Below are 13,771 nucleotides of genomic sequence, written 5' to 3' on the forward strand. Positions count from 1 at the left end.
CTCCTGTTATTTTTTATTAAATCAGTTTTTTACCTGTTTACAGATAACTACTTTGAATGGAGCTAAATAAATATAATAATATATATCATAAACATTTTAATGGTGTTTTTATTATGTAACTAACAACTATAGATGATAATAACAAAGTACAGAAACAACATGTTTATTTTGGGACGGTTGACATTCACTTTAGGACGGTTCAAATCGTTTTTCAGGACGGTTCCAGGACGGAGGTGAAAAAAGTTAGTCTGGAGCCCTGGAGCATCGCTAACGTTTTACGGAAAGGTAGCCATTATTCTAGGATTAAAACCCGGTGTTCCTATAGAAAATCTAAACAGTTTGGATGAACACGAAGACGCACGCACATATGCACCACACCAGGCTGATATAAGCGGAGGATTTTACACTCTATTTGTATACATAGATATAATAGAATATCAAGCAGTGGGTGACGCGTATGTTCCATTATTAGAGACGATACATATTGAACCGATCACTAACAAAGCAGTCAGTGTCAGGTACGACAAGTCTCATTACGTCCGTCTTAATAAAAACAACATATCAGATATCGGCATCGAGATTAAAGACGATCAGAATAAAGACGTACGATTCACCTACGGAAAAGTTGTGACGAAGCTGCACTTTAGACCAGTGAGAAAACATTTGTTTTAAAAATGGCTTATCTCAATCCGTACCAGGAGGACCCCCAGCGTTATATTTCATATTATCAAGCCCAGACAGGACATGGGATGCCGGGCTATGCCGGAAGCGGTGTAATGTATGGCGCCGGCTTTGCATCAGGGATCGGGGGTCTATTTCGTGGATTATATCGTATGGCAATACCGTTTCTAAGAAGGGGTTTCAGTATAGCAAAGCCGCACATAAAAGCTGCGGCAAAAAATATAGTAAGTGATGTAGTTACCAGTGCCTTGTCAAAGTCATTTAATAATGATAACACTGAGGGACAGAGGGGTCACGGTCTTATGGTCATGCGTAGAGGCTTAAGGCCACCGGGGACCCGTATGAGGAGGGGGCGTGGTCACGGTATAAAGAAGACTAGACGCGTCACTAAGAAACGGCCAGTTGTAAAAAGCAGAGCAAGAAGCCGCACGAAGCGTGTGAAAAGATCTACAAGTTTGAAAAGACGAACCAACACTATCTTCTAAACCATGTCGTTGATTCATGCAATGTCAGACGAATGTATCAAATCAGAATTGGATATTTTTACCCTGCCTTTAACTCAAACAGCTATCGAGAAAAACACTTATGTGGAGATCCCTCCAGTGTCAGCGATTAATGATTCTTCTCCGATTGAATTTTACATCGCGGGGACTGGTGAAGATTACACAGATCTGAATAACACATTGCTATACACTCAGGTTAAAATAACTCTGCCAAACGGGGATAACCTACCGCCAGGCGCTCCCGTTTCGCTCATAAACTACCCCGGAGCGACCATTTTCTCGCAGGTGGATGTCTCGCTAGGAGATAGACTAGTGTCACAATCCTCCAACACGTATCCGTACAGGTGTTTGATTGAGATGCTTATTAATTATGGAAAAGATACCCTAGAGAATAACTTTTCAGCTGGACTGTTTTACAAAGATACCGCTGGCCATATGGATGCCACAGACCCGGCAGGTGCAAATGCAGGCTTAACAAAAAGGGCTGCGTTTACAGATGGGAGCAATGTTGTGGAGTTATTAGCCCCTTTACACAGCGATATATTTTTTCAGCCGAAATTACTTTTGAACGGTGTAGATATTCGTATTCGTTTAACTAGAGCGAAAGACACCTTCTGTCTTATGCGCGGGGACGCGATCGATTATAAACTAAAAATAATCTCTGCTTCTCTCTTTATCAAAAGAGTGTCTGTCTCCCCTTCGGTGCGTTTGGGTCATGCTCAAGCTTTACTGTCGGCCACAGCCAAGTATGGTTTCGATAGAGTCTGTGTCAAGAATTTTAGTATTCCCGCTGGATCTCGTGTCTCAAATCATGAAAACCTCTTCCTAGGCACTTTACCAAAATCCATTGTTATAGCAATGACGGATAACGATGCTTTTACTGGCTCATTCGAAAAAAAACCATTTGCGTTCAAACATTTTAATCTTGAATATTTAAATCTCACCTCAGACGGCCTACATATTGGGACACGCCCCTTTCAACCACAGTTTAATTTAGGAAATGCCGTGAGAGAGTATTATCAACTGGTTACCGCCACGGGGAGGCATTTGAAGAATCAGTCACTGGCCATAGATAGGGAGGATTTTCTCAACGGCTACACGTTGTTTGCCTATAACCTTTCTCCAGATGAAGACTGCTCGCAGCATGTGTCGCTGATAAGATCAGGAAATATTAGGTTAGAAGCGCGTTTTAGAGAGCCTCTACAAAACACAGTAAACATTTTGATTTACGCTACGTATGATTCTCTTCTTGAAATATCAAATAGGAGACAGGTGTTGGCAGAACACTACTAAACGAGTTGAAATGAACACTGTGGAGCTAACTGGAATTATGGACAACATTACATGTAATGTAAATTTTTTAGGAGTATACGCTAGCGATCATCTCCCCAAAGAACCGTTGATAGATCTCCCAGCTCTATTAATTTGTAATACGGATCGATCGGACGAACCAGGCCGCCATTGGTTAGCAGTGTACATAGGTCGAAACGGGGTCGGATGTTTTTTTGACAGCTTCGGCAATCCTCCGGATTCAGATTTTTTCCCTCCATCTATTCTCTACTTTCTAAAAAACAATTCTACACAAGTTCATCATTCTACCAGACAAGTCCAAGATTTTACATTTGTCACCTGCGGGCAGCATTGTGTCTTTTTTCTGTATCATATTTCACGAGGTGTTAAGTATGAAGATATAATTAAATTTTACCATGACGATAATCTATTAAGAAATGATGTTATGGTGTCTCTTTTTGTGAAAAAATTGAAACCCATGGTCTGTGATAGTAAAAGATTTAAATGTATCCAGTGTGTACAGTCTGGTAAAATGTTCCAGTCTTATTAATTCCTGTGTAACGAATAAATAAAGAATATGTAATGAATAAATGACTCGTAAACAGCTGAATAATCGCGTTTTCTTTCTTTTATTTGACATCAAAACAATAACACAATATTTTCAGATTAAAAAACTAAAACACAAATACACATAATGAAAATCTCACACACATGATAATATTTTGTAAAAAAAAACATAACAAACCCATTACATATAGTTGTTAAAAATTCATCCATTGTTCTGTATCTACGGTTGGCATGTTAAATAGGTTTTCATCAGAGGCGTGCGGGTGTGTGTGTGTGTGACGTTTTTTCAAAGACTTAGTAGGTGTAGTACCAAAGTCATCCACGTGTGTTTTTCTTTTAAGTGATTCAAGCAACCGTCTTACATTATGATTGGTTACAGTCGAATGAGGAATATTTAATGTTGCAAATGCATCCAGAAACTCGTACCAGCCGGCAGGGCGTCGATTGTCATGCATCATCTGTGATGACGTTACGCTCTTTACCAGATCAAATATATGGGATCCGGGAATGATTCTCCCTTTATAAACAAATTCTCCATCATCTGTCCATGAAGACAAGTGTTTGGCTTTGGACATTTTATCCATAATATATTTTACATTTTTTAAGCTTCTCTGAGGAACGTTGTTTAAAACTTCTGAGAAGATTGGGTCATCACTGACGTCATCATTCCTAACATCAGGGGTGTGGGAGGGGGGAGGTGTCTCATGTTCCGGTAATGTAAGAGTTAGAGTGTTACTTTCCATATCACCATGTTTTACCACGCTTAAGAATCGTTGTAAAACATTAGTGTTCTGCCCTTTGGGTATTCTCCTTGTTAGAGTAATTAGGACCTCTAGCGGTCATGTATGGTATTGCAGGCTGAATCAGGAAGTTAGTTTATTAGTCAAAGCACATGGTGAAGATCGTTCCAGCTGCAATTATCCTGTTATGTTTCGATTTCTCCTAAGCAAGAACTGCCTGTAAGTAGTTTATGTATTTTCTGTTTACAGTATTTCTAATAATAGATTTGAGCTAATTTCATGTTGATGTAAAACTATATTTGAGTATAAATCTTTGATTTCAATTCGTGAACTGATTGTTTACTGAGACACTTTACTGAAAAGACTATATTTCATTGTAATTAAGCTTGTTAGTATTTGTATGAGGCACAATTTCGCCTTATTGTATTTTTTGTGCTTATTTTCAGTTTCACTCCTTTGTTCATGTCTTCATGCTCAAGAGTCTCAATTAAACAGAGCTAAGAAACAATATTCTGACTCACATGTTCTTCATGACTGGAGTTTAGCTGACTGTCTAATTTTGGTTAAGAACATCAATTGGAGGACAGTACAGTGAAAAGGCATCTTTAGTTGGAAAAATTACGACGTTGATTATATGCAAAGAATGAGCACCATGGATGATAATAAGGATGTCGACAGAGCTTCGCAGAAAAGTGCAGGCAGCAGTCTTACATCAGTTTCAACAGCTAGCGCAGCAGCGAGGGCCCGTGCGAAGGCAGAAGCAGCACGAGTCCGTGCATGCTTTGCTGAAAAAGAAGCTAAGTTAAAAATTGAACAAGCAGAGAAGGAAGCAAAAGCCCTTCTTGAGAAAACCAGACTCACAGCTGAATTGGATGCTTTAACACTCCAGAGGGAGGCAGCAGCCGCTGTAGCACAGGCAGAAATATTAGAGGCAGCCGAGGAACAGTTAAAGGTAAAGGACGACAAAGGTGCTCAAAGATCATTAAAGGAAGAAAGTATACAGCGCACAAAAGACTATGTTATACAGCAATCTGAGTTACAAACACATTCGCGCCGTCATGACTTTGCACCTGTCAAGCATGAGGAAAGCTTAGTAACGTGGGACAAGCAACTTGAATCGTTACCACTTAGCCCTCATACAGAAAACCAGTTTAAACCACCAAAGAGATGCCTTGCCATGTCTGATTCCTACTTTTCACCTCTAAAAATGAGCTCTAACATGGCAGAGACTAATAACGAACACTGGCCACATCCTCAGTCAGGTGTTCGTCCTAGTCTGAATGTCACAGCTAAACCTTATAATCCTCTTCACTATGCTTCCCAAGCTGAATCGGTCAAAGACCCCCCAATGACAGAGTTCGTAAAGTTTCTGGCAAGACGTGAATTGGTGACAACAGGGCTCCGTCAGTTTGACGACAGACCCGAAAGTTTCAGAGCGTGGCAGTCCTCATTCTTAAATGCCATAAAAGAGCTCGACATCTCAGCCAGCGAAGAGTTGGACCTTTTAAGTAAGTGGCTAGGCAAGGAATCAGGCCATTACGTCAACAGAATACGTCTCATGCATGTTAACAATCCTGAAGTTGCTCTTAGGAAAGCCTGGGATAGGCTGGTCGAGTGCTATGCTTCACCTGAGATAATTGAAGATGCGCTGTTCAAGAAATTGGATACGTTTACAAAAATTTACAACAACGACCCTGTGAGACTTAGGGAACTTGGAGATCTCCTCATGGAGATCTTATCAGCGAAGCAAGACGGATATCTGCCTGGATTGGCCTTTTTAGATACCGCTCGAGGAATCAGTCCTATAGTAGCAAAGCTCTCATACCCTCTTCAAGAAAAATGGGTATCCCAAGGATCCAGGTTCAAAGCAGAACACAATGGGTTTTTCCCCCCTTTTTCATTCTTTGCTGAGTTTATTTGCAATGAGGCACGCATCAGGAACGACCCTAGTTTCTCACTCACTCGTTCTAGCGATATCCATTCTAAAGAAAGATCAATTCTAAGGACGGCAAAAATTCCATTGTCAACTCATAAAACTGATGTTCTCAGTGAAAGGAAAGTAGAGGATCCTGGAAAATACTGCCCAATACACCATAGGCCACACCCTTTAAAAAAGTGTCGCACTTTCAGAGCCAAACCTATTGAGGAGAGAAAATCCTTCCTCCGTGACAATGGAATATGCTACAAGTGTTGCACGTCCACTACTCATTTGGCCAAAGACTGCAAGTTAACTGTCAAGTGTAGTGAATGCGAGAGTAATCGTCATGTCACAGTCATGCACCCTGGTCCACCTTGTCAAGTACCTGAGTATTCTACCCCACAATTGAGCTGCGGAGAAGGAGATGACAATGAATTGTCAACATCCACAGTGACGTCACACTGTACCGAGATCTGTGGAAAGGGGCAGCCAGGGAAATCATGTTCTAAAATTTGCTTGGTGGATGTGTTCCCTCAGAATCAACCTGAGAAGGTTGTCAAAATGTATGCAGTACTCGACGATCAGAGTAATCGCTCACTGGCAAAAAGTGATTTCTTTGAACTGTTCGGTATAGATAGTGAACCTTCCTCTTATTCCCTTCGGACATGTGCTGGAGTGTCCAATATGTGTGCCAGGAAGGCCGAAGGTTTCATGATCTCACCGGCTACAGGAAGCGCTTCCTTTGCTCTACCACAACTCATAGAGTGCAATCAAATACTGGCCAGCAGATGCGAGATTCCCACTCCGAATGTAGCCATGAATCACTCTCACTTGAGGTCAGTTGCAAGCCAAATTCCCAAACTCGATCCCAACGCTCAGATCCTTCTCTTATTAGGGAGAGACATCATTAGGGTGCACAAGGTCAGACAACAAATCAATGGCCCACATGATGCACCCTTTGCCCAAAGGTTAGACTTGGGTTGGGTGATAGTTGGTGAGGTATGTTTAGGAAGCGCCCATATACCTAGTGTGAGCACCTTCAGGACCAATATATTAGAGAATGGTCGCACCACTTACCTTTCACCCTGCACCAGTTACATGAACCTCAAAGAGGAAGCTCTTTACAGCGGGGAGCCAAAAGCACACAAAGACATCAGGTACAGAACCTCAGAAAACAGCCTTGGTTGTGATGTGTTCCAAAGAACTGAGAACGATAATAAACTAGCGCCATCCATTGAGGACACAACATTCTTAAGGATCATGAATTCAGAGGTTTACAAGGATGAAGTAAACAGTTGGGTCGCCCCATTGCCCTTCAGAGAGCCAAGACAAATACTTCCCAACAATCGTCTACAGGCTCTTAATAGATTCCGTTCTCTGCAGCGTACTCTTACTAAGAAACCAGAGATGGAAAAACAGTTTGTCTCTTTCATGAAGAAAATTCTGGAGAACGACCATGCTGAACCCGCACCACCACTGAAGGAAGGAGAGGAGTGTTGGTTCCTACCGATCTTTGCAGTTTACCACTCAAAAAAGCCAGATCAAATCAGGGTGGTTTTTGACTCCAGTGCCCAACATCATGGCATCTCCCTCAACAACGTCTTGTTAACGGGCCCCGATCTGAATAATAATTTGCTGGGAGTCCTCCTTCGATTCCGTAAGGAGCTTGTAGCCATCACAGCTGACATCCAACAAATGTTCCATTGTTTCAAAGTCAGAAAGGACCATCGTAACTTTCTTAGGTTCCTCTGGTTTCGAGACAGCGACCCAACAAAGGATGTCATAGAGTACCGTATGAAGATACATGTTTTTGGCAACAGCCCTTCTCCGGCCGTTGCCATTTACGGGCTAAGACGAGCTGCTAGCGAGGGTGAGAAGGTACATGGCTCAGATACTCGACACTACGTGGAAAGACACTTCTACGTGGATGATGGGCTTGTGTCCCTACCTACTGATGAGCAGGCAGTGAGTCTCCTTCAAAGAACACGAGCATCTTTAGCTGAATCGAACCTTCATTTGCACAAGATTGCCTCAAATAGTCCAGTTGTTATGCAAGCCTTTCCTCAAGAGGAACATGCTAAGACTATAAAGGACTTAGACCTTAGTGGAGACGTTCCCTCTATACAGCGGACTCTTGGGTTGTGCTGGGAGATAGCAAGCGACACCTTCACCTTTGATGTGTCATCTGTCGGCAAATCATTCACAAAACGTGGCGTGCTGTCCACTGTGAACAGTATCTTTGATCCACTCGGCATAGTGTCTCCAGTCACCATACAAGGCAGAGCTCTGCTACGAGACCTCTCAAACTTCACCTCAGAATGGGATGCTTTACTTCCTGAAGAAAAGAGAGCAGAGTGGGAAACATGGCAAGACTCCCTCCAAGGCCTGAAGCAACTTCATATTCCTCGAACCTATTCCTCAATTTCTCTCTCTGAGTCAAAACTTGCAGAACTGTGCATTTTCTCTGATGCCTCCACTAAAGCAATTGGTGCGGTGGCTTACCTCAAGGTCACTGATCATGATGGTAGCAGTGATGTCGGATTTGTCCTAGGTAAAGCTAAACTAGCACCTCAACACAAACCTACTATTCCGCGTCTCGAACTCTGTGCTGCAGTATTGGCAGTTGAAATTGCTGACCTGATTCGCCATGAGATGGATCTCAGATTGCATGCTATAAGATTCTACTGTGACAGCAAAGTAGTCTTAGGGTACATACACAACGAGACGAAGCAGTTTTATATGTATGTGCATAACAGAGTTCAACGAATTCGCCAATCTTCAAGGCCAGATCAATGGGTTTATGTACCAACTGAACTCAACCCAGCTGACCATGCTTCTAGAGGAGTTGCTGCATCTCAACTTAATAATACAGCATGGCTCAGGGGACCTACTTTTCTCTCCAAACCAAATACATGCTTGCAGGAAGAGCCTGAATCCTACGAACTTGTCTGTCCAGAAGATGATGTTGAGATAAGACGTGATGTCCTCAGTTATTGCACACAAGTTAGACTTAATGGCTTAGGGACAGAAAGATTCAAGAGATTCTCTACCTGGATAACCCTTGTAAGAGCCATTACCCTTTTGATCCACATCGTTCACACGATCAAATCCAAGAGTTGTTCTAAAGAACATGTAGGGTGGCATTGGTGCAATAAACTTCGAACCTCACAAGAGTATTCACTAGCCTGGACCGCCATTTTGAGAGCAACTCAACTTGAGAGCTTTCCTATGGAATATGCAGCTCTTTCCGACAAGAAAGCCCTATCAAAGAACAGCCCTCTCGTAAAACTTAATCCCGTTCTCAAAGAAGGCTTGATCAGAATTGGAGGAAGATTGAAAAATTCTCCATTAAGCTCCAATGAAATGAACCCCTTGGTTCTAACCAAGCACAATTACATCTCCATCCTGTTAGTGCGTCACTACCATGAGAAAGTAGAACATCAAGGGCGTCATTTTACAGAGGGAGCCTTGAGAAGAGCTGGTTTCTGGATTATCGGAGGGAAAAGGCTGATTAGCTCAGTCTTACACCATTGCGTTACTTGCCGTAAGCTCCGTGGGAAAATGGAGGAACAAATTATGGCAGACTTACCTCCTGAGCGCCTAAACATAAGTCCCCCGTTTACTTATGTGGGATTGGATGTTTTTGGACCTTGGATGGTCAGAGCGAGACGCACTAGAGGTGGTCATGCGGAGAGCAAGCGCTGGGCTATATTGTTTACTTGCATGAGCACGAGAGCAGTGCATATTGAGGTAATCGAATCAATGGATGCTTCCAGCTGCATCAATGCTCTGAGGCGATTCTTCGCCATTCGAGGACCTGCAAAGCAGCTGAGGTCTGATTGCGGCACAAACTTTGTGGGAGCAAGTAAAGAGCTAGGACTAAGCAAGCTGGCACAGGAGGAAAGGGTTTCTGGATATTTGAGGGAGCAGAGCTGTTCTTGGGAGTTCAACCCTCCTCATTCTTCACATAGAGGAGGTTCATGGGAACGAATGATTGGAGTGGCCCGCAGAATTCTCGATTGTATCCTACTAAGAGAACATACTGCTTTCTCCCATGAGGTCTTATGCACGCTTATGGCCGAAGTTTCAGCCATCATCAACGCCAGACCTCTCATTCCTGTATCAAGTGACCCACAGTCTCCATTCATCTTGACTCCAGCAATGCTGCTTACCCAGAAGGGAGCAGTCCCACCTCCTCCAGGAGAATTTGGTGACAAGGATCTTCTTCTTAAACAATGGAGACAAGTACAAGCCTTGGCCAATGAGTTCTGGCTCCGCTGGAAAAGGGAGTACCTTCCAACCCTACAGAGTCGCAGGAAATGGAATGAGACACGTCGCAACTTGCAAGAAGGTGATGTTGTCTTATTGAAGGAGAACCAAGCTGCTCGTAATACATGGCCTATGGCAGTGGTCACGTCTGCTATTCATAGCCAGGATGGAAAGGTACGAACAGTTAGTTTAAGAACCACTGCTCAAGGTACTCCAAAGACCTTCACAAGGCCTGTTACGGAAGTCGTCTTACTTTTACCGTCAACTGATTGAAAGTTTATGCTAAATTGTAGCAATATGGACTGTGGTGTCATAAACACCAAGCGGGGAGTGTTCTGCCCTTTGGGTATTCTCCTTGTTAGAGTAATTAGGACTTCTAGCGGTCATGTATGGTATTGCAGGCTGAATCAGGAAGTTAGTTTATTAGTCAAAGCACATGGTGAAGATCGTTCCAGCTGCAATTATCCTGTTATGTTTCGATTTCTCCTAAGCAAGAACTGCCTGTAAGTAGTTTATGTATTTTCTGTTTACAGTATTTCTAATAATAGATTTGAGCTAATTTCATGTTGATGTAAAACTATATTTGAGTATAAATCTTTGATTTCAATTCGTGAACTGATTGTTTACTGAGACACTTTACTGAAAAGACTATATTTCATTGTAATTAAGCTTGTTAGTATTTGTATGAGGCACAATTTCGCCTTATTGTATTTTTTGTGCTTATTTTCAGTTTCACTCCTTTGTTCATGTCTTCATGCTCAAGAGTCTCAATTAAACAGAGCTAAGAAACAATATTCTGACTCACATGTTCTTCATGACTGGAGTTTAGCTGACTGTCTAATTTTGGTTAAGAACATCAATTGGAGGACAGTACAATTAGTGTAGAGCTTGGATTTTTCGTAAGTGTTCAAATCATGCCTCTGTAGTATATCTCTAATAGATGAATCCAAATCATTCTCCACAAACGTATGAATATTCTCACGAACCGGTGCAGTTCTTAGTCTATCCAGCTGTTGTTTTGGCACTAGATACAATTTCTCGGTATGTTGCATTTTTCTCTTCAGATTCAGTTTCTAGTTATGAGGCTAGTTATAAAGGGAAGTGCTACGCTGAGTAGGGGAAGCAGAAAACCCCCCTTTTGATTAATCATACGTCTCTTCCTGGTGATATTAATATTTTTATTTGCAACGTACTTTATCTCGTTTTTCCTTCTTTTTAAAGCCCCGTGCTGTTTCGCAGTTAGAGGGACCTTGCCATGCAGAATATTGAGAGCCAGTTCACATAGAGCTAATATTAGCTCATCGGGGGCTGAATGCAGAATAACACGTCTCTGCTTGGGTGAGCTCTTGTATAATAACTTTAAGAGATAGAGATTTCTGGAAAGCCTTGTGCTAATTTTCACCTCGGGACGTACACCACCGGGTAGTCTGACAGTAAATCCGTTCTGAGTCGGTATTTTTCTGGTGTCTGTGCTTTATAATCTATCAAAAAATAGCTGTAAGGGCGTTCGCTTGCATCTTGATACGCTTCGATAAAAAAATGTGTATTACCCGGAAACATTTGACGACCTAAAACGCCTATCTGTTGCTTATCTCGAGGATTTTTAAATATAATTAAATAATTTGTATTTAACCCGATTGTTCTGGTAGATTTACCCTGGAAAAACAGATTCTGTACCAGTAGCAAACAACTGATCTTCATGTGATGAACTAGGCGCGTAAACACGTTTTCGACCTCAGAATTAGATGCAGCTTGAATCATGACGTCATCCATAATGAGTAGAGATGTTTTACCAGGAGGAAATAATGATTCGTCATCCAATTTCTTTGGTATACCTTCAATGAATTTAATATCAAAAGCATGTAACATTTCATCATACATTGGCTGCCAGGATGTATACACATAGACAAAATTGTCAAACTTGACAGAGGACATTTTCTCTGAATTATACATTAGATTCTTCACAAAAAAAGTCTTCCCAGAACCACTTGGACCGGCAACGATTGCCGAGAACGGGTGTTGCAGTCTGCAGTCAAACACATCTGTTTCACACATTTTTAAATATAGTGCTAGAATCCGTAAGGTAAGGTAGTATAATCTGGTTGGAGTACCCGCTTATCATACACCACGGAAAATTTTTTCACATTTGACCTGTTGTGTAATGTGAATCTCCTCTTATTCCGTGTGATGGTGTTTGTTTTTGCTGACAGGTGTAATCTGACACCTCTTTCGACATAACCTCGCACAAGATCGGTCAGACTCTGTAGCGTAACTATTTCAGCATTCTCTGCTGTTAACGTAATGCCTTTAGCTTTGAGACATGAACGACCATCGGATGTCTTAAATGCATAAGATTTAGGACCCGAGGAAACGAATTGGATTATATGCTGACCAGAATCTAACTCGCTCGTCAGCTGACCAAGATAAGATCCTGTCTCAGGAATCCAATCACCGGTTTTTGATACAAAAATCACGCTGTCTGTGTCGGCATAAATCACTCTCTCCCGTAATTTATCTAGAAGATTATACAACTCGAGTCGCCCATAGCAAGTCGTAAAAGCGCCTACCAGAAGATTTACATCACGCGTGGGAGATGGGTCTTGCGCTGCACTACTCGACTGAATCAAAGCCACTGAATCAGATACGAAAGAGAAATGACGTATTACGTGGGCGTGGTTAAAGAGACGCTGAGTGAACTCTTCTGGGTCTGCCAGGAGTTCACTGTGTGCAAGGTGAGATCTCAGACAAAACCTACCCCAAAGTGTATTCAAGATGAGCTTAGCAATGGATCTTTTTGCTGGATTTTTTATTATTTTAGACGGATCTAACTGGATCCCTTCTTTATCCAGGTAATCAGCTACGTAAGATTGTTTTTCTGTCTCTGTCACTACATCGGACGGATACCCCGACGCTTCCTGTTTCAGTTTAAGGAATGTTTTAACATATTCGGTGAATAATGTATCGGACGTGTCTGGGAAATGCCAGACTTCATGTATTTTGATTACGCAATACCCGTGTTGAATAGCTTTCTGGAGTTCAACGGTCACCCATGTGCCTGTAATACATCTCTCAGCCTCTGTATGACAGCATTGTGTATCCTGAATCTGATTCTCTGCACAAGTCTTACATAGAGGAAACATTAGCTTACCAGCGCACCTGTAAGGTAGTACTGGATGATACAATCCCCGCGGAGGAAGAACTTCGGCCTTTATGAGCCCGAAGTAGTTCTCTATCGCTTCAAAGTCCTTGAATATAATTTTAGGATGACCTATAGGATACGTTTTAGTAGCCTGGACGAAAGGGTATAACGATGTGAAATCATAATAGTCGATTCTCTCATTTTCAGCTGTTTTGTGATACAACTTGTACGCATTTGTTCTACCGCCGTATAGAGCATCTCGAGCTCTCAGCCTCTCGTGTGTTTCGTAAGATGACATGAACCGCATGACATCACGGTCTGTCTGTTTCAGCCCCTCCCATTCGCATTCCCACATAACAATAACGCGCAATCCATAAACTTTTCGCAGGGTTTCTAGTTTTGCATCCGACTGCCTTCTGAGATCACCAAAACACACTTTCGATAAAGGTTGAATTTCTTCTGCCTTAAATCTGCAGTCGTGGCTGTGAAAAAAGCACCCTAAGTACTCCAAGGCTGTCTTCGTTCCATTATCATCCTCATAATAACCATCTAGGTGATATGGACCTACCGCACGCTCCCCATGGTTTAGCGCATGTTGTATCTCCACGTTTTGACTCAGTTTGAAATACTCAAGCCACTGGATAGATGTGTTTGAAAACGTTTT

General features: G+C 42.1%; 1 protein-coding gene and 2 long non-coding RNA genes across 7 annotated transcripts in view; all 3 read left to right on the forward strand.

Moving 5' to 3' along the window:
- Positions 1-13,771, forward strand: part of LOC309491273 (uncharacterized protein) — an 82,880-nt gene that overhangs the window by 14,516 nt on the left and 54,593 nt on the right. The window lies entirely within an intron of this gene.
- LOC309491330 lies at positions 3,844-4,289 on the forward strand. Its single transcript, XR_014203033.1, has 2 exons — positions 3,844-4,000; positions 4,228-4,289. It is a non-coding gene; the product is annotated as an uncharacterized lncRNA (long non-coding RNA).
- Positions 10,365-10,760, forward strand: LOC309491000. Its single transcript, XR_014202905.1, has 2 exons — positions 10,365-10,471; positions 10,699-10,760. It is a non-coding gene; the product is annotated as an uncharacterized lncRNA (long non-coding RNA).

Source organism: Leuciscus leuciscus, assembly GCF_965113295.1.
Source record: "Leuciscus leuciscus genome assembly, chromosome: 25".
Lineage (NCBI taxonomy): Eukaryota > Metazoa > Chordata > Actinopteri > Cypriniformes > Leuciscidae > Leuciscus > Leuciscus leuciscus.